The sequence below is a fragment of the Oenanthe melanoleuca genome, chromosome 4, assembly GCF_029582105.1.
Source record: "Oenanthe melanoleuca isolate GR-GAL-2019-014 chromosome 4, OMel1.0, whole genome shotgun sequence".
Taxonomy (NCBI): Eukaryota; Metazoa; Chordata; class Aves; order Passeriformes; family Muscicapidae; genus Oenanthe; species Oenanthe melanoleuca.
In genome coordinates, this window is record NC_079337.1 from 4,916,127 (window position 1) to 4,938,428 (window position 22,302).

General features: G+C 39.7%; 1 long non-coding RNA gene across 3 annotated transcripts in view; it reads left to right on the forward strand.

The window, feature by feature from the left end:
• Window positions 1-22,302, forward strand: part of LOC130252527 (uncharacterized) — a 175,789-nt gene that overhangs the window by 113,108 nt on the left and 40,379 nt on the right. For all 3 annotated transcript variants that reach the window (XR_008840376.1, XR_008840377.1, XR_008840375.1), the window contains one exon: window positions 10,690-10,763. This is a non-coding gene — a long non-coding RNA (uncharacterized LOC130252527). The remainder of the gene's footprint in view (window positions 1-10,689; window positions 10,764-22,302) is intronic.

Genomic DNA, 22,302 nt, shown 5'->3' on the forward strand with positions numbered 1-22,302 from the left:
ATAAATGTCAAATTTCAAATATATGACTCCCAAAAAGGCAGCCACAGAACACAGGACTGTGGTCATAACACAACTCCAGTGTCAAAGAAAGGCTGTATTTTAGGGCTTTGGTGCCATTGTCATGAAATATGGCTTGATTTTGGTAAAAGCAGGTCCAGGATTACTCAAGACAATTGCACTTTTCAGTGTACAACAATTTAAAGGCCAACAGCTTTTTTTTTGGTGCACCATTTATTCTGAGCAATGAGAAGATGTTTTTGTCTGTAGGTGTGAGGGAAAACAAACATTCTGAGTTTGTGGGACAAAAATGATGCACATACTGAATTTCACCTCGTGGGTATTGACGTGTGAGGAGCTTGCTGTAAACACAGTGCAAGTCTTAAATTGCTCTGTATTCTTATAGATAATTTTTGCAGCCTATCAAGGACAAGGATATTCACTGAAACCTGTGCTAATGAAATGATGTAAATCAGATGCAGTGAAAATCAAACCTCTTCATTACTGTGATTGACAAGAGTCTGTAACTGGTAACTACTTGACAGCCCTTAAGGTCCTCAAAAAATAACAGTAAGATTGATCTTGTAGTAAAAGATACAAGACAACTTATAAGGACATTAAAGAAAAAATTAAATGTCTTCAATTTATGTAGTCTGGAAAAGACACAAGAGATAATGTCAACTTTAATTACTGTTTTCTTCTGAGCACAGGGAATAGGCCAAAGGGCATGAATGGAAATTAAAGAAGAATGGAAAACAGATGGTAGGAAGCATGCTACAGGAACTGGAATACAGGCAGCACCATACATAGTTTACCAAAAAGAAAAGGGGCCTTACGAGTTATTTTGTCCCATTTTAAACACCATCATCTTATGATCTGTTTCACAACAACATTATTACTAAATCATTGATAATAACCACTGTGGTGTTGCCAGGATTAAAATCATTGATAATAACCACTGTGGTGTTGCCAGGATTAAAAATTCTTCCTTCTCCAGCACTTATAAGACATCTTTGAAATATGGGTCAAGCAACATTGGATGCTGAAAGATAGCTGCATAAATTAATAGCCTGACATATAAAAGAGCTGGTCACCAAAACCACCATATATTTCAGGGAATACTGGTTGAATACTTGCCATTTTGGAAAAGGTTGACATTGATTTAAATGCTTCAGCATGGGATTAGAAGCCTAATTTTAGTAAGCACTTTGAAATAAATCATGCCAATATTTATGATGACATATTGCAAAGTGCTGTTGCTTTGTTTTAGGGGCTTTCATCTGGATAGGAAATCTTTTAGTCCAGGCAGAATTTCTTTCACTTTACAGCAGACTTCTCAAAGCTGAAGGAGCTGATTAGGAAATGGTGCTGACATGCAGCAGGGAGGTTTCAAATTTGAAATCAGAAAGACTTTAAGTCACACTAAACCAAAGCCTGGTGAAACACAAACACCAAGTGGTAGTCCTGGCAATTAATCCTAGAATTCATGCTAGGTTTTGAAATTAATTTTTTCCCCTCCAATCCTGCCCCATGAGGTTTCTGTGTTATGGAACATCATGGCAGTTCTCAGAATGGCCTTCGTAGAAAGGGCTGTTTCAAAGGAGAGGGAAAAAAAGGCTGACTGGTTACTTGCAAGCATGTTAACATAAGCTCAGTCATCCCTAGGCTTCCAGCACCATGAGGGGAGAAGGTAATGAGGTCATGGGTTGTTTTTTTTAGGTTCTGAAGACTGACTTTGAGAACTGAGGAAAAGTAAATAAAGGATTATTTATTAAATGAAGAAAGGATTACCCATTACAGGATAAATCTTGCTTGCCTTACGAGTACAAACAGTTCTCATTGACTATGAACAAGTCAAATACTTACACAAGGCATTTATAACTTTTATGTAACCTTATTAAACCACATATATTATTCTATGTCCTGGACTTAAACAGCATGCAGAAATTAGCCAGTTAGGTGTATAGTGAAAAAAAGCAACCTCATTTTTACTGCAGATCCTTCCAAAGACTGAATTTAACAAGAAAATGTCTTATCCATATAACCATGAGGCAAATTTATCCAGAAAAATATCCAGGCAAATAAGCAAGTCTCGCTGGAGAGTCTCAATTTCTGTGAGAACAGGGTGGCTGGGAAAAGGAGAGGAGGAGGATGTGAAGCATGAAAACATTCGGAAGGTATTTAAATGGAAAGCTTCCTCCTCCTGTGCATTCCTGAGAGTCTCTGGGAACACTGGGCAGGGCCAGCCCCAGGACACTCCTTGCTGGATAACGGTAACCTTTATTATGAGATGCTGCAGATTAATTTCAGTCATTTTCTTCTGGACCACCAGCTGCAGTTACTCAAGGCAGATTAACCAGGGCATGATTGGTTTCAGCCCCTGGGCAGCAGCATGAGCTGAGTACCAAGTTACACAGGAGCCAGCACAGTGTTAGCTGCTGACCTGGTGACTGCATGGCATTTGGGTGTCCTGCCCCTGCCTCAGCTCCTCTGGCAGCTGTACATGACATGTTTGTATTCAGTGGCCACTTGTGCCTCACTATGTGGCACCTGGGGACATGGCTTAGTGCTGGACTTGGCAGTGCTGGGTTAATAGCTGGACTCAATGGTCTGAGAGGTCTTTTCCAACCTAAATGATTCTATGTCTGGTATTAAGTCATGTGGCAGTTTGTGCAGCCTTTAGCTGATGTTATGCTCTGTACACTAGATACAAAAACTTTTCTCATCATCTTTCATCCTCGTTGATTCAGTTGGAAATCACCCTGCTGTATGTTTCCCATAGTTTATCTCAGGAATGCGTAGATAATGACCTCTCATTAAAAGAGAAGGAAACATTCAGCCTCCTATTTTAATTTTATTCGGAGGAACAGCTGAATCCAAAAAGAAGATTTGGATGTTTTCCCCTCTTTCTTTGAAAAGTCAGCTACAGAAATTGAGGAGAGCAGACTTGAATCACCACTGGACGAGTTCTTTCAGTGCTGCTCTGGAGTAATTCACAGACATTCTTCTCCCTGTGGTGAAATATTTTGAAATCCCTTCTTTTTTCTTCTGAATGGCAAATGCCAAAACCTCAGTGTTTTTCATGAGGAATTCTTGTCTTCTGGCCAGCTCAGTTAGCTTCACAGCAAGAAGTGGGAAGTTAAGTCTATGGCAAAGGGAGGATTTCCACATTCATGGGGAAGCAGGCAGCAGCTGCTTTCAGTCATTTGACCTCCTGTAGCACTGAGATATCAGACATTAGAATCATGACACTATACAGAAAGTTATCAAATCAACTAATTCCCCAGGGATTTGGCCATTATCTCTAATTTTTCTCTGAAGATGATTTAGTTAAGCTAAACATTCATCATGCAACTTAAGTTCATGCCAGGAAATTTTCACAGCAGTTATCAAGTACTCCATGCTAACATTTAAAAAAAAAAAAAAAGGCCAAATGATGCATTCTCTCAATTCCATGCTGAAGAGTATTTCCTTTCTTAATCAGAGTACATATTGCTATGGTCTAACCTGTCAGCCGTAATCTGACTTCTGTCTTCAGTGTGACCTATGCCTGTGTTGTAATTTTTGCTGGTTCTGTTTCACATTAACTCAATGATAGGGCAGTTTTTATCCTACTAAAGTATTTGACTGGGCTTTTCCTCATGTCTTGTGCATGACAACTACAGTCCTCCCTTGAGCAGCTTCCCCAGAGTGTGGTTGCCAAGACTGCACTCCTAGAACATAGTTTTGAGTACCTCTCCTTTCCCTCCATGTCCTTGTCCTCAGTCTGAATGTCCTTCCTTCCCCCTCTGCTGCTCAGTCTCGTGATGTCTCCATCCAGTTTTTCAGTCCCTATTGATAATCTCATTTTTTCCAACAAGCTCATCTCAACTATCCAGGGGGAATGGCTATCCCATATTCTTCTTCAATGCTGTTCTTCAAACTCCTCTTCGTTAATGTGTTACCAATCCCTCTGCTGGGGAAGGGTGATGATGTGCCTGTGACTTTAAGATGGTTTCAGCATTTTTATGATTCTTTTCTCTGTCCAGATATTGCTTTTCTCCCACAGTTCTTCTTCCTGTGCATGAATTGGGAGTGAGTTAAGAGCTTTGCCATACCCACACCAATTGAATGTGAATTCAGCCATGACTCAGGATTAGGGGTCTCCTATCAGGAAGCTTTCCTGGAGTCCTGAAATATTTCACAGAAACAAGAAAAGTGTTTTTTACTCTTCAACTCATTACAGACTGTAAGGACTGGATATTCAGCTTGGTGCTTCAGCCTATGCAAGTCTGGGTCGCAAGCAGTGTGGATTATTTGACACAGTTTGAGGCCACAACTTTAGCTCCAATTCAGAATATGAAAACTACTTTCTACTGGATTCCTTTATTTTTGACTTCATCACTTGAATTACAATGATTTCTTGTTGTGCCTGAGCGGAGTCCACAAACTCTGCAATTTACTGCTTCCTGCAACAGTCTGACACAGTCCCCTGTGGGAGAAAATAAGTTAAATAGAGAACTTTTTCCTCTTAAAGAATTATATTGATCTTGCAGATGCTGAGTTGACTTACAGTGTTTTCCTTAGAGCACTTGGCTGCAGATTCACTTAAGAGTAAATATAAGAGCCCTATCATCTTCTCTTCCCTTAAGCCTGAGCATTATAATCTCTGTCAGTCAGTGTAATGCAGTTTTTCTTTTAAAGATGAGATTAAATAATATGAAACAGCTCTTCAATGTTCACTAAATTCTGTGATTTCCCAACTGTAACTATCTAATTTCTCTCCAAAATCTGTGGTTTATATGCAGCCTGAATCTCAAGTGCAATATATAGAAAATATAAATATTTAAATTTGAGATATGGTTTACACTGTTCTTTCCTGGAGTGTTTTCCTTGTTTCAAAAACCACAAGAGTGTAGCTCAAGTAGCCTACTCGAGAGGGAAAATTCATCATGTGTCTAGTGCAAGGCTCTTGTGTTGTTTAAGGGCTAGCTAGACTGTGGTAAATAATCCACAGACCCTCACAGGAGGCAATGCTGGCTCACATTCCTTCTGGAAGAGCACAGGCTTGCATCTTTTGGTATCCTCCTCCTTCTTTTACCCCTTTGCTCTGAGATGGGAATGTAGAGGTTCTTTCATCTCTGGAGTCTTCTGTGATGTTTATTTGACACAGACCTTTATAGTTTGATTTCAGTTTGGCTGGGCTTCTTGAGGTTGGTTTCCACATTCTGCTACAATATGTTCTTCCCTGCAGACTGTAACCTGAGTTTCTAAAATGAGGAGAGCTTTTGGTATGTGGAGAGTGAATCTGTCTCCTTTACATCAGGATATACAGAGGTATCTATATAGATGTATGTAAAGATATGTAAATGATATGCAAAGAGTATTGTGATCACCAGCTGGACCCCAGCCAGGGAGCAGACAGTGATTTTTCTCCCTGGGGACAACCTTGTGGGCATCATCAGATGTGCATACCAGTGCTAAGGTGATTTTAAACTATTGACAGTTTTTCCAAAATACACCACAACTAAGTAACCTTTGTTTTTGTTCCGTGGAGTTCCTGTGACTGATAATGACCCTGACAGACATCTGGTGTTTCCACAGAAACTATGTTTAGAGCAAATTATTTTAACTCCCCTTAGTAATTAAAGAGGGAAAAAATATTAATCTCTGACACTGCATTTTACAGGTAATTGATTTTTAAAAATGACTTTGCTTTCTCATTTATGGCCAGGAAGCAATAAAACCACCCCCACAGTTCAGAGATGTGCCAAGTAGAGAGAGCCAGGAAAAGAGTGAGTGTGAAATACTTTTAAAACCAGGCATCACATTTTACTGTAATGGTGGATAACCTCAATCATTTTCCCTTCCTTCACAGAACACAAGGGATATCATACTCATGACAATTACACCTCAGTCCTTCAAATGCTACTGACCCTGTTATAGAGCTTAATGAGAAATGAGATTTGTTTGAATGAACTTGTTGCAGGCAGCTACTCTGGAAACAGCTTTCCTAAGTCTATCCCATCTATGTCATTGCTTCCCAGCAGTGTTACTAAAATGTCAACATGTTTTCCTATGGATTTTAGTGAAGCTGATTATGGGATACTGTGACATAGCAAATAATTCCAATTTATTTTTGAGACCAGGTGGAAGTGTTCTTCAGGTTGTGCTGCTTGTATGACATAAGTTTTGCAGTTTTCTCCGTGGCACCTTATCCAAGTTACTGTGGCAACTGTGGCCTGAGAGTTGTCTGCCTTATGGATGGGCAAGTAATGTGAGCATTAAAGAGGCGTGCTGGGGTCAGAGGCTGGCTGATGTTTGTTTAATTGAGTCCTGTGGCAGAAGCTGGAAAATCCTCAGCCGGGAGAATTGTCATTCAGGGCACATAAGAATCCTAAAATAGGTCAAATAATTTGAGTCTGACCCTCCTGCATCTGGTGGAGCTTTAGGCTTGGTGCACAATGATTTTAAACTGCTTTTTCAATTTCCTGATCCTAAACATGCTAAATCTATTCTTGTGCAATAGTGAAACACAAAGTCCAGGCCTCATCATGTGAGACAGCTACAACTGGGTTTCTATTTTTGAATTATAATAAGATAGATTCTGCAATGCTTTAGCATTTCCTTTCACATCCAGTTTATGGGGAAAAAAAAAAAAAAAAAAGACAAAGAAGTTAAAATATGATGGAGAAATTTTCTCTAGTTTAAAACAATTCTATTCTTGAATGAGATGGCTGGCACTAATCACTGATGGGCATGAATGCAGATTGCTGTGCTGAGTTTGCAGTGCAAGCTGAAAAGGAAACAGATATTCCTGGACAGAGAGATGGGAATTTCCCAATGTGCACATAGTGCCAGTGTGTGCCAGGAACAGCAGATCTTTAATGCACAGAAGGGATTTAATGACTTAATGAACCTGCTGCACTGAATCAGTGAAAACCCAGCAAGTAAAGGTTTTAGAAAAACATGCTGACTTCTGGCAAGAACTGTTTATTTACTGGACTTCACTTATTTTATGGGCCATAATAGATCATTACTTTCACGTTATGAAGATAATTACCAGAATTTCAGTGAAGTAGCTGCCTCTTTATTTTCTGGGGAAAGTTCATATATATACAGAAAAAAAAGAGATCATTTATACACATGATTTCCCTCAGAATACCCCAAAGCCTGAGGATGTTTTACCCAAGTGTTCTCCCTCTTGAAATTTAATTTCACTAATAAATGAATATACCATGGGCTATAGCATCCAGGAGAAGATTAATGATGATAATTGTGAGAAAAAACAGAAGTATTTTAATGTATCATAAAGGTCAGACCCAACTAATCTCCAACAAGAGCATAAGTCAGGGTTTGAAATTCTGCATATCCTCCCCCTGCATAAGACTGAATAGATTCCTTATTTCCAGTTGTGCTGGGACAATTTATAGCATCTGGCAGCTCAGCTGTGCACATTTTAAGTGTATAGATTCAGAAGGGAATATTATTTTAAAAGCATACAAAGCATTGTTTTCAAAGAAAAGGAAGCTAAAGTTATGTATTAGTAAAAAGTCAGACATGCCTCCGTTTTGGTTCTAGAAACCTGGCCTATATTCCTGAAGTGGTTTGGAACTGCAGGCCAACTTCCAAGGGGAACACCCTGCTCCCCATGGGGAAGGATTTATGATTTTATTCAGGATGCATGAAATGTGATGATATTGGCTGGAGTTCAGGAAACAGAAGAGGGGAGCAGAGTCTCCATTCATTTACACCCTGCCTGTTGTTAGTGAAGTTTTAATGACAATGAACAAAAGCAGAACGTGGGCTGCAGAATGGGAACCGTGTGCTTTGTAAAAATGGCCAAAAATCAAATTGCTAACCCTTCTGTGGGCAGGAGCTGCTGGTGCTGGCAGGGCTCTGAATAACAAGGCTGCAGCTGAAAACAACAGCAGATTCTGAGAGCCCCCGTTAGGGATCTTCCTCCCAGACCCTGAGTTCTTGTTCACTTTGACCTACTGAAATGGTCTGTTACAATACAGTGTGAACTCAGCCTTTGGAAACAGATGAAGCCAGTACTGCTTCCAAAATCCATGGATGTGCAGACAAGTAGCTGTATTCCCGGAATATGCAGGAACTTTTCACCCCCTGAGCTGCACAAATGGACATCTGTGCATTTTGAGGGAAGCTGCTTGACATGGAATTTTTAAAACCTAAGTAAAGTTCACAGTATGCAGTCATCTGAAGGAAATGCTTCCCACTGTTCCATATCGCTGATAGTTGAGGGTTATCTAACACATGGCAACTTTCCTTTAATGAGAGCAGCGTGTGTGGGGGGAGAATCCCTATCTGAAAGAAGCAGTGCTGAGCCAGATCCCTAGCTCACATCCATTGCCTTGCACGAGGGAATTCCTCAGTATCCCTGAGCTTCAGGAGCCTGGCCCCTGCAGCACCCTCTTGCTGTGCCTTCCATGGAGGAGCACGCCTGGGATGTAGCTGAGGCCGGCCAGGAGGGAGGCTTAAACCGTCTGTGAACTCTGGCAAGCCCCAGCTGCTGCTGCAGCCCTTGGGAGGATGCTGCAGCTGAAGACAATTTTGAACAGTCTGAAGCAACTCTGAGCTGCTGAGCGGGGTCCCTGCAGGCCCCTGCCTGGGATGGAAAGCCCAGAGATTCTTGTCTTGCTGTGGGAGGTGGTGACCAAGTATCTGTAATACGCTGTCAGTGCCTTCAAAAGAGGCACAGGCCTTGCTGGGTGGGAGCAAGGCCCCTGCCTGTCACCTAAACATATCTGCATTTTGTAAGCAAGGCAATGAAACACTGGAAGCAGCAGATATTGCCTGGGAGGCTGAAAGTGAGAAGCAAACTCATGAGCTGGGTTCCACCTGGGATCCGCGAGAGCCTTGAGGTCATGGACAAAGATGTCTTGACTTGAAACCCTAAACTTCCTTCGGGATGTGCTGTGCACCGGAATAGTCAAGCACAGAGTGATTTATTGGCATTTGGTGCAGATAGAAGAGCTGCTCTAAAGGGAGACAGATTTGCTATTGAAATGGGTTTCTTTGTGATGGAAATGAAAATAGAATGCTTGGCTTGTTTCATATCATGATGTAAGTTAAAATCTTCTCCATGGCCTCGGAGAGAGAGGGCTCATACCCACCACAGATATATAATGTCAGCTATCATTACATTTTCATGTAGTATCCAACACATGCACATTATGGATCTGTGATCAAGGCAAAGCTTCCACAGCCTCAGATTGATCAGAAAGCAGCAGCAAAGCAACAGCATGTCCCTGGAAAATGAGAACATCACCACTACAAGTGTTAGCCACTGCAAATTAAAAATTTGAGACTCTCACCATACTAAGCTGCTCATGTCTATCTTCATTCTCATGTACTAATACTCCTAAATAAATGAAGTATCAAAATGCAATTACAGAGTAGATTCTTGACTTTCCCTCACCTGGAATATACATCCAGCTGCTTTGTTAATATTGCCATTCAGGTACAATTTAAAATCAGCAGAGAAAGTCATTCCAGAACCTGCACCAGAAGGTCACAAACTCCCTTTGAAAGCACTGATACTTCCTTTTGTTCACTCTTATGTATCTGATTACAAATTACTAAATCCTACTGCTATTTGAGAACTTTTAGATTCTAATCAGTACTTTGATGAATGTACAGCACAATAATGCAGATGAGTGATGTCACCCTTTAAGCACACAGCAGCGTGCACGGACAGAAAAGTGGAGAAACCATTCAAAAGCTCTGGGACCTTTGTGATCTGGGAGCTTCCTTTGTAATCCATCCCGACTGTAAATTGTTGCTTAACAACTTGACATTGTTAAAGTGTCTAATTAAACCTTGAAAAACCCCCATGCAAATACAAAATGTTCATCTTAGATTGTGAAGGGTTGCCTTTCTGTTGGCAAAATAGAATGGAAGTCTGGGATAAGGAAATGTTGCAGAAATTGACTTGAATAAATAAGAAGGAAACATGAGTAAGTTCAACAATGTCAGCATTAAAGATCTTTTCTTTAGGAACTAGGTAACTTCCTAATGCTTTGTGCTACAGCATAAGAGACTGTTTATTAAATTAAATAAACATCAGAGCCTTCTTTCATGTAATAAAAGGAAAATTTAGCCAGGTGTTAAAAGATGAGCAAAAAATTCTTAAAAGGATCTTTTTGGAACATGTAATAAAACCAAGTGGTTGAAATAAAAATCATAATAATAAACATCATCTGTGTAATTTTTCTACTGCAGGTGACATGGTCCTGATTTGCTCTTTTAGTCTAATACACTTATATTCGGTATTTTTGTTGGGTATGAAAATTCCATAGGACTATTCTTGGTTAAACCAGTGCTGAAGGTTGTGAGGGTAGTGCTATGAACTTAGGAAAGGGAAGAAATGCAGAGCTCTGCTTCTGATACCTCTTCACTACCAGCTGGAAAGGGATCATGCTTGTCCTTTCTGATACAGTCCTTATAATTCTTTGCCTGTGTGGTTGTGCTTTATGATGTCAATATTCTTTTAAGGTGGATTATAAAGGAGGGACCCTGCCTTATTTTAAAACATGCACCATTAAACTAGGGTAATTAGGGAAATTCCTGTTAAAAGAGCTTTCTGCCACCTCACACTGGGTAGTTGTTTGTTATGTGCTGCACCTCTTCAAAGGTGGTGCTACCTGAAAGCATTCACCTTTTAATAACCTTCTTCCTTTTCTCTCCCAGGGAGTTCTGACACTCCCAGCCCTTCAGCCTGGCAAACCTGAAGTACAAGAGGACAACTTTTTCCTGCATTTTAGGTAATCAATGGTGTTTCTTGATTGTAAATGGGATTGTCTGGTGATTGATGTAGTGTAAAAATACTAAACCACTTGCTGGCTACCAGAAGTGAACAGATATTTGATGATATGGGGTCTGGTGATAGTTATTTATTCAGTGTTTATTTTCAGTTCAAGAATTATAAAACAGATTCCCTGTTCCATTATTGGAAATTAAGCCTATATCTCTTTATTTTCCTATCTCCTTCTTTATGAGTGTATGTATACATTTGTTCAACTACAGTTGCCTGTGCTGTTTTATCTGGGAAGCTCATTGTGCAAACATAAAGCTTTTCTCTGCTGAGGGTAGGTTTTCCTTGCAGTGTCACTTTGATTATGGCAGGGTCCTGTCCTTTCAACACTTAAGCATGTTGTGTCACCACATGATTAAGATTTAAAGCTGCTTTAGCAGTGAAAGTCAGTCTCACTTACATACTTTTCCCCCTTGTTGATCTTAATATGGGAAGTCACTATCCTCTAACTGGACAAATTTGTTTCAAAATGAGCTTGAAATGCATATGGGTCATAGCCACTGTATCAGTTAATATAATTCTCCCCCCTTCCTCTTCTTCCATCATCTCTAATACATCTGATGCACTTTAAAAGATCCTGGGAATAAGATAAACTGGAAGAAGTCTCCAGCTATTTCAAAAGGGATCAGGGAATCTGAAACATTGGAAGGGGTCACCTTGAATCTGTGTAAGTATGAGAAAGAGAGAGGCAGGCATGCCAGCCCAGATGGTCTTTCTTTATACTTTTTACTTTTTTTTATATAAAAAGGGACATTACTGTTGCTTGCATGGAAGGGTTTTTATGATCAAGAGCAGAAGAAAAGGATTTAGAATTGTTAATATACTGCTTGAGTGCTCAGCCATTTATATTTACAGTAATTGCTTCTGGAAAAAAAGAGTCCTTCTCCTGCCAAGTGTAGGAAAAATAAAGGCTGATTGAATTAAGTCTGGGAACCAGTTTGATTAGAAACTGAAACAAATCTCCTAGGACTCTAGAAACCCAGTTCATTTGTGGCATTCCTTCCATACTCTAATGGGCTCTGATGCTTGATACCGAATGATAAGAAATGCTTGTTTCTGAAAACAGCTGTTGTGGGTTTGGTAGTTTGGAACCACTTTTGAGAGCTGAATGTAAACCATAAATATGTGGAAACACAGGCAAGTCAGATTGTTCCTCCAGATAGGACTGGAACCCACAGTCATTGCTTCAAAAATATTCATAGAAAAGTAGTAGAATTACACCTTTCACTTTTGGAAAGAAAAGCAAGACCACCATTATTCCAGTGACACAGTACAGGGTAGGTAATGTGTAATGTGTGCTCTGTGACTTACAGCAGGCACTGGGTGGTACCACAGATGAGCAGTTTGGTATTTTCTGTTTTCTGAACTCTGCCCTGTGCCATTATGCTGGGATGCTGTGGATATTGCTTCAGAATGTGATTAAAAGAAAAACATTTCTGTTCTGCACTCATATTAAGGCCTCCAAATACTTGAAAAATTATGGTCCTGCTTTCTGACGTTTCCATCACTCATTAGAACTTGCAAGGGATGCTTGGCTCTTAGTGCCTTGCAGAGTTTGGAGCCCTGCACCTTTAGAATTGTTTCACGTGCAAACTTGAAAATTGGTTTCTTACAGCATTTTGTGGGGCACAAGTTGGGAGCTGAGAGCAACAAAATCCTTTGGTCGTGAGATGAGCTTCACTTCACTCCTGTTGTTTCCAGTCACCACAGTTAAATTAGATGTGAACTCCTTGGGATATCCCTAACATAACCCAGAGTCTGAGGACTTCTGTGTGTCACAAATCTTGAACAAACTCTGTGGTTTTGCACATTTTTAAACAGAAAAATGAATTTTTTTCTTTATTCCTAATTGTAAAGATGACATGTTTAAAAAGAAGTTCTTTAGTGACAAATCCATTTCACAGGTAGCTCTGTTTTGCAGGTAGCTCTTTGAAAGTGATGAAATTAACCATAATTATAATTTTATATAATGTATAATTATCTATTATTTACAGAATAAAGAGTGAATAGTGGAAGTAAAGGTCATGTCATAACCTGCAGTATGAAGTGCTAGAGAAGAGCACTTTTTTATGTGGCTGCATTTTTCATCATTCAGAAATTGTGGGAAAGTGTTTCTAAAATACAGCATAGCAGACATTAAATTTCAAATTGAATTTCATGGAGCAGACAACACAACAATGAATTAACACTGACTTAATTTTTAAAATATTTAAACACCTGTTTTTTGGTGTCAACTGATCATAGTAGAGTCTTGTTAAATGAAGTTGCTACCGGATTACTTTTATGCCTTTTGGCCTATTTGATACCAGGAGTGAATAATGTAAATTTAGTTCACACTTTGGAAAAAGATTTTCACTCACTTTGATATGCAATGGAATATTTGATAATTTTGCAACACTTGCAAAATGCATTTTTTTTCAGAGAAAAGTGTGTAAAGAATTGTGTACCTAAGGCATGCAGTGACAGTTTGCATACAAAATTTTTGTGCAAATAGAAATAAAAAAAGCCTATGTGGTGTAAGCTGGAAGTGTAATGCACAGACACTGTATGTGTGGTTGTGAAAAAAGCCTCTTTCTGACTTGGCTTCCTTAGAACAAATTCATCCTGTTCCACCAGGATGATACATTGAAGTCTTTTCTATCTTCTGCTTTAGCAACACAAAACTTTTACAAAAAAAGAGTAAATTGGAAGCTTTTGAATTGTAAATGTTTCCAAATCATTGGACATAAGCATATATAATTTATTAACTGTATCCAGGAAGTAGATGGAATTAGAACTTGATGAATTAACATGTTCAAATGAAGGTTATGTGACATTTACCAAAGATTTTTGTGACACAAATTTGGGGACCAGATGGGAGGGATGGAGGAGGATGTAGCTGATATTTCAATACATTCTTGCACATTTTCTCTGGTTTCTGTTTGGTTTGGTTGTGTGTTTGATGGGATCTGCTGCATGGCTCCACAGTCACTTGGACACTATCCCCAGAGTATTCTTGGGTGCACTTGATGATTTTATGGCTGTTGGTGAAGACCTGTAGTATACCCCACCTCCCTAAAGGACCCCAAATAATTTTTAGAGGGTTCTGTGGATGCAAGTTCAGTCTCAGGCTTAGGAAAAAGAAGGATTAATTTCACCCTGGAGACTGAGGAGGAAGGAAGAAGCAGGGACAAGAGACCAGTGGAAAGATAGGCAAGAGAAAGTGAGAGAAAGCATCGGGTCTAGAGGGGAGTATGAATGGAGAAAAAAAAATGCAGTCAGGCATTGCTTTCCTTTGCTTTAAATGCCCCATAAGCACAGCACAGCAGTCAACAGGCAGACTATTATAGCACCAGGCACTTTAGATTACATTAGGGTGCAGAACAAGCCTTGCTCTCCATGGTTTATGATATCCTCTGAACCCTGTGGAAGGATAAATGATATAACTTGATGTGACTCATACAGGAAAGCAGATAATCAGTGGTGTGCCATAATGCAAGTGAGAAAAAGACAAAATAGGCAAAGAGTGCTTACACTGTGTTACTTTTATCTTCTGATATTGTTTATCATATTGGTATTATCATTATTATTTGCTAATGTTATCATATCACCTAATGACAAAAATTCCAGGCTTGGAGCCAGGATCCTAGACAAAACATCCTAATGCTTATGGCAGTTTCTTCCTTTGCTGGTTATTAAATTGTTTCTGTGAATGAAAATAACGATAACAATGAGGAGAAATGTACACCATGCCGGGACCAATTTCCTGCCACACCAGGAGTGGTGCACACAACAACCTCCTGCAGCTGGAATGATGCTCTGGGATGGAGGGAGCCTGAGTGAGGACCTGAGGAGTGTGGCTGGAGTGATCTCTGGAGCTGTGCTGTTGGCACTGAGATCACATATGCCTAATTTAGTCCTCCAGGCTGCAACATCTTCCTGCACACTGAAAAATGAAAATGCAGGAAAAAAGGGCTGGTAGGGCTGGGAGGTGTTCAGGCTGAGGTTTCAGAATGGATTTTCTGTGGGGATATCAGTTTCATAGCAAAGTTTAAACCTTCCCACCCGTATCTGCATTTTGCTGTTTTTTCTCTTCCTGTGTTTTTACTTATTAAGTTATGCTAAAGGACACAGAGCAGACACTTGATAAAAATGGAGTGCCCTGCTTTTTTCAAAAAAATGAATAATATCATCTGCATTTTTATGGAGAGCCTTGATTTATGTGTCATATTTTTCTAAACCCCTTTTCTTAATCCTTTTGTAGGCAGACTTGACATTTCCCAGAATTAGCTAATGTTGTACCAGTAAAAATGTCCCTTGAAAAAGAGCGATATAAGGAACTTTTCTACTGAGAGTTGCATTTGATCATATTTTTTCCATTAGATCATGCTTCTGTGGAGTTCCTAGCCTCTCATTGGAAGATCCTGCTGGATCTTGAACTGCAGTGAGTGTCCCTTACATTCATTAGTAGCTTACATTGGAAGCAAAGGGCTTCTGAGCTTTTCAGCTGTAATTCAACAACATTATTCTTAGGCAGGAAGGTGAAAATTTATTTACTGAAAGTAAAATATTTCTTCTGGCCAGAATGCCATTTTTGCCACTAGTACTGATGCCTTTTAGATGAGACTGTGGTAGTAGCCTGGTAAGCCTGTGATTACAAACACAGGTGAATTTATTAAAAATTCAGTCTGGTCTCATTGCTTTTGGTGTAAATCCAGAGCATTTTACTGAAATCTATTGCCATCTGACTAAACTTTGTTTCCAGGGGCTGCCAGTGTACACAGTATTTGTTGTTATTAGCCCAGGTATACTTAGATTTTCTCATCATCATAGAAAGTAAGAAAAAGTAACCAATCTATGGGTTATAAGTAACCAGGTGACACAAACTCATGTTACTGGTGTGACAATTACTGGTCTAGTAATTATGAGCAACGGCAGCAGCAACAACAATAATAAAATAATGCAAAACTGACCTCCTGAAGGGAGTATTTCTGTCCCTTATGTGCAGACAGACTGAATCCAAGAGGTTAAACAGCCTGTCTGGCAATTCCCCTCTGAAGTTTCACCTCCCTTTTGAGTGTCCCAGAATTTCCAGTTTTGATTCCCTAAATGGAGGCACTGGAAGTGGGGGTCAGAACTTGCTGTGGTGGCCCTGAGCCTGCTGCACTGACAGTGCCAAGCACTCCAATGCACATGGTCTGAGCTCAGTGGTAGCTGCCTGGATTTAGCAACTAAGCCTAAGGGTTCTGGTTTACACTTTTGGATCCAGCCCGTGCTTTTCCATGTCAGAAATTATTTAAACAGCTATTAGGCCAGCAACAAATTGCAGTGGAAAGATCAACAGAGCATGGAGAAGCTCTGTTTACAAGGTACCAGTGACCACTTGCATAACAAACCTGTCAATGATTTATAAAGTGTGCAGACATGGTACCACAGAAGGTCTCACTCAAAACAATTGGTTACTCATTGCTTCGTGGTTTCAATAATCTTCTCATCTTCCTGGGTGTGCTGGACAGCAGGAAGGCCCTGCCCATCTCTTTAGCACCTGAGTATCCTTGGACAACTGTGCTGCCCTCTCTGTAAATGAATGTCAGCTTTCCTACGAAGGACAGGGCTGCCTACTGAAGTACAATGCCTGTTTTATTTGAATTTTCTCTGGGAAACAGTTTAGAGAGCATCCATATCAAACAATTCCTGTGCTACAGTGTTTGTACCTTGAAGAGTTAGGTCAAGGATTTTGGATCAAAGCCTAGCTGAGGCTGCACACATCATGGGGCCCAGGGAGCGAGGCATTGAGTTTCTTGCTTAAAATTGGCTGTTAAATGCAAATGCATCATCCTTTGTGTTACATAAAATCCAAGCTGAGTGTTCTGTATTTTCTTCAGGCAGCAAACTGTTGAACAGATTCCACTTCATTTCAAGGTCTTTCAATCAGGCTCCTGATGAATTCATTAAGCTACATATTCATTACAGGTGATGAAAGGTATATTACCTTTCCAGAAAGGAAGGGGACTGCTCCATAAATAAATCTAGTTTTGTAAATTAAAGATGTGCTAGAATGAAATACCTGGATCCAACAGTGCTGAAACAGGAGTGATTGTAATTGGAGCTTTGGAAGGAGGCTGCTCACAGTGGAGTGGATGAACCTTGTGAAGTGTCCTGATGGTCTGAAACTTCAGGCTTTGCTGGAGCAGGGGAGGAAGTTAATTCCTTCACAGATTTTTCTCTCAGTTGAAGCTTGATCATGGTATTGTTGTTAAATTTGTTGGCAGAGGGAATTGCCCGTTGGTGCACTTTCTGTAGCAGGTTGCATCCAATTGAAAGTATTTTATAGCCATGGCAGTGTTAGAGGATCTCTGTGGTTTTCTTTAGTGATTGGACACAGTGCAGTCAAAAATATGTTAGGATACAAATGTAATCTATGTTTGTGGAAAACCAAACAACCCAGCTAAGACCTGAGCAAACCCTCCTCAGTGCTGACTGTGAGCAAGTTAGGAACCAGGTCATGTAAAGAGAAATAAATATCATATGAAAGCTGGAGTATTTTAAATCTGTAGTTGTGTTACTCTAGAGTACCAATACATGATACAACTAACTTAAAAGCTACCATAGTTCTATTTAAGTTGGGACTCTCCCTCCCCATTCTTTCCCAGTAATTCCATTTTGATCTTGTGGAAAACATTCTGCCCTGCATGAAGCTCTCAGAAGCACTGCAAAGCTGCTGTGGACAAAGGGGCTACAGTCAGGCAGCAGACACAATGTACTTTTTTACAGTTTAATGCAGACTTTTAAATTTTAGCATGACAAGTCATGTGCACCCACAAATCATGCTGCTGTCATCAGGGTCTTAAAAAAACCCATCTTTTTTGGAGAAAAAGTAGACTAATGCAGTTAAACAAAGCACTTTACAGGAGAAGGAGAAAGCAAATCTACAGAAGGGATTTTAGTAGACTACATATTAGTACCTTTTAGGAACTCTCTTCTGTGCTTCAAATATTAGGTAGCAAGCTGGAAAAAGTAATCTTCCTTAAAGAATGTATTTCTTCCTTCAACATAAATATTAGTGTCTTAAAATGCAAGTTTGCCAGTGCATGAATTGTGCTCTTATTGTGCTGCAAGCAAAAGCTTTGTGCTATTGAAAGAGTTTTCCTTAATAAAATGCAGAGGCTAGAATGTTAAATCTTTTGAAGTTGCTCCTAAACATGTAATATTTAGCTTGAGAAGCAATAGTGAGGAAATGAACATGATAAGAGCTCATTCAGTAACAGCCCTAAATTGATTATTTCCTTCCTTATGTAAACTTATCAGTCAGCCCTTTGGGCTCACTTCCGAATACCAGCTCAGCACAAGAGTCTTATCACAAGGAAATGGAATGTAAAAGCCCTGACAATTTTGATAAGGCACGTACTTTGGTTATGATCCTATCTCTCCCCTCCTCCCTTTTAAATAATTCATCTGCACTAAAAGGGGAGATGCCCTCCCTGTAACTTTGGTATAAATAAAAGTTGATGTTGTTAAAGTCAGAATTAACCTTGATTATTTGTCCTGCTGGTTTCTCAGAATATTCTTAGGCAAACTAAGACTAGAAGATACACTGAAAATTACAAGCAGCTCTGAAATGGAGTGGCATAGTGGTCTGGATAGATGATATCAGAGTTTTTAGAAACTCTTATGAGTTTGGACATAATCTAAAGAATCTCAGTAGAGTGGATACTGTAGGAAACTTGAGAGTCACATTTTTTTTATTTGCCACTTATTTATTTGCCACCTTTATCCCACCCATGATGCTGTGGGTCTGACACCTGTGATGGCAGAAGCCAGACTGAATAAAGATCCAACAGCTCACAGTGCAAAAGCCAAACATGCCAACTTTAAAAACACCCTACTACACAAACACCAAACCACACACTCAAACACACATAAGTCAAAAGAAAACTGACAAGCAAGCTCTACCCACCAGCCACCACAGACTAAAACTTCACAGTTTTACCAAAAATACCAGCAGAACAGCCCCAAATACAAATTTAACTTCATTCATTTGTCCCAGTAAAGTAATAATTTAAAGGAGTACGTAACAAGTTTCGTGGTTCATCGCATACCAGGACAGCAAAGCCTGATAAAAGCACTCAAATGACAGAACTGTTTTTGTTTGAGATGTGCTGACATGCTCCTTAAGCAAATGTTATAGGCAGCAAATCCATGACCCAGTAAAATACACTCCAGACCATCAAAGTAGTTCTACAGCTTGATGAAATCCACTCATCTCAAGCAAGAATGACCTAAAACTCTTCAGAGGAATAAAAAAGAGTGTGGAGGAATTCAGAAAGAATGTTTTTTAAGCAAACAGTGACATACCAAAGTTCAGTGTAACTTTTTCAGTGAAACCAGAAACTAAGCTAAACTTACCTGATTTATTTTTTCCACAGAAACTCAAATCATGAGTTGTTTTATGCAAATTAGGGAAAAGGCACTGTTGAGGCTGGACTGACAAATAATTTTGATTGGCTGCTTACCCAAACCTCCTCTCAGGAATACTTATCATCCAAACAACATCTCATCATCGTAAATCAACAGGGTCTTAATCCTGGCAGTGTTGAAGTGCATGGCAAAAATACCCTTGATTTTAATAGGATTAAGATTAGGATTAGGACTTCTCCAGAATTTTCATGATGCTTTGCATGAGGAAGCTCTTAGACTATTTCAAAAGATATCCTAAGTGCTTTATATTGAAAAAAAATGTACCAGTGGCAAGTCCAGTTGGTGAATAAGACTGGAAAAAAGTAATGGAACAAATCCAGGATGTTCTTACAGACACATGAGCACACAGAAGAAAGGAAGGCTTTTTGATGGAAGGTGTTGGATCAGAGTAGATTATGAGCTTTCTTAACTCTATGCTTTCTATACCATGCCAGTAGCACCACACATGCAAGAGACTGTACCTACTGGAAAGAAAATCTTGTTAACATTTCTGGCAAAAAAAATCAGAGTTAGCAGGGATAAGGAAAAAGCTATGCATTTGCACAGTGAATGCTAGGTAGCAAAATAAAAAAGGGTGTAACGGCCTTGCCTGTCATTTATTTCTTTGGGCCTATGGTAGCAAAGTCCTCAGGGAAAGAAATTACAGTAGCAGATATTATCTTATTTTACTGCTGTATTTCCTATCTTAAATTAATAGTGCGTAGGATTTTGATTATACTTGATATAATTAATCATGAGCCTGTTTTGTTATACAAGCGAGTAAAGAGCACTTTGCTGCTCCATGAAGCCTGGCTTGTTTTATGGAGTTTAAATTAGGGCTTCGAGATATTAGTGAGGTGGACAAATACCACTGCTGAAATTCTCAATCCAGCCACCAAACTGGTGCTCAGAGCAGAGAGCAGATGCAAGGGCTTGGATTTTCCAGCCATTTCTGCAGAGCTGAGCCTCCTCACTGAATGGAGTACTATACTGTGAGAAGAGGTGCATGGAAAAATGTTGTGGTCTGCTTAGAGGTGGCAGAATTGGTTGTTTATTTAGGTCAAATACACTCAAGTACTTGGAGAGCTGGGGAGCTTATGTAATGCACTGGCATGGTATGAAGGAGCTGTGTACAGGGGGAGAGGCACAGATGGAATAACTGCACACTCCTGAGCAGGTGTCTGAGGACGTTTCATGGTGACCTGGAGACAATTCTGTGGCCAGAGGCTTTCTAATAAAAATATCTGCAGAGTCCCTGTGAAAACAAGCCCCACACAATTCTCAAAACAAAACAAAACAAAACAAAACAAAACAAAACCAAAAAAAAAAAAAAAAAAAAAAAAAAACCCAGATAAAACCAGATCAAAACAGAAAATCAAAAAGATTTTTGTATATTGTGCTTAATAGTCATGAGGTTTAGGAAACACACATTGATCACCTATTACCCAGGCCAGTCTTAAGGCTTCTGTATTACTTTGTATGAGTTTGAGCTGAATTCAGGTCCCAGGTATTTTAAAAGACAAAGCAGAACATTTTATTATCTTGAAACTTGGAGAAGCTGTTTAGGGAGCTCAGCTAGTCTGTTTGAGTTAAGTAGAAAGGAATAAAATCAGGTTGGTTTATTAACTAACCATAAATATGTTTCCTTCTTTGCTGAAAGGGATTGTGGCCTATTTTATCTGTGTGCTTCTCATGGCAGCATCAGGTTGTGGAAGCAAATCATTACCACATTCTGGCTTCTTCTTCTCAGTGTTGTTTAAAGCCCAGGGACGGGGAGGAGGGATGATTGTCAGATTAGGTGCAGGTCGTCCTGCTTTCCTGAGAAACCAGCTGTTTGCAGGTAGCCTGGAGGGGTTCAGCCCTTGGCTTTGTTTCCATGGACATGTAATACAGGTGAGACAATTGAGATCTGAATCACTGACTGTATAAATGGTAAAAATAACCTGGTGCAGACCAGATCTGTGTCCATCTCAGGTGGCATAATGTGATCAGCCAAAACGATATGATCTACAGTGATATTAAACTGACTTCTGGCATAATAGGGTTTTTCAATGTGTTTTTTTTTTTTTTCATTACCCCACGAGTGACATAGCAAAAACATTGCACACCCATCTGTGAAGCAGGCCTACTTTAAATGTATGTTAAATTCTCCTCTGTGCAATAGCTGTACCACGGAGTAGACTCCTTACCTCTTTTGGTGAGTTAATCTCGTGAATTAGCATTACAATGCAGCCTGAAGAAGCTCCCTCCCCTTCGATTTCCTTTTCTTTTGTAGTGGATCACTTATTCACAGGACGCTCTTTGTTTCTGGAACCTGGTCTTTGTTTTGCCAAACTTAGTTCCACCCCTGTGTCTAGTAGAGACCTGTTCCAAGATGTGTTCCACCGGCTGGGAACCGGCACAGGCAGCAGAAATGCTTTTCTTGCAAAACAGTCTCTGCAAGAATTTTATCTGCTCCCCGCCCTACAGAGGAAAGATTTTGTTGAAAACAAGTAGACCTGTATGCATTCCCCTTGGGAAATTCTCCTTAAAAATCCACATTTGAGGAAATGGCCCATATATCTAATTATGTAAAGAGATTTCTCAGAGATGTTCTGTCACAATCTGTGACACTTCAATGCTACTCATTTGTGCAACCATGGGAATACATTAATAGAGGAGCATGAATTATTCTGCTTTTAATGGTTCCAAAATACCAAGTCAATTCTGTAAGGTGCATTTTGCTTAATTACATCTGGTATAAGAGTTTCCATTCCTTCAGGTGCTGGATTCCCTGCTAGTGGTAGAAACTGTATCTTCCCCTTCGGAACCAATAATCTTAATAACTGCAATCTACATTCTGTACATTTATTTTGTGGGGTGTCATTGACTCCTGAGACTTGCATATCCAAAAGTGACTTTGTCCTGATGCAAATACATTGATATTCCCAGGGTCTGCATTGTCCTGTGTGAATTTCAAGAGGAAAACAATAATGATTATTGAAAATGTTTGTATAAAGTTGGAAACAAGTCTCACCAGGCGTCAGATGATTTCTTTGTGGTTGAAATGGATG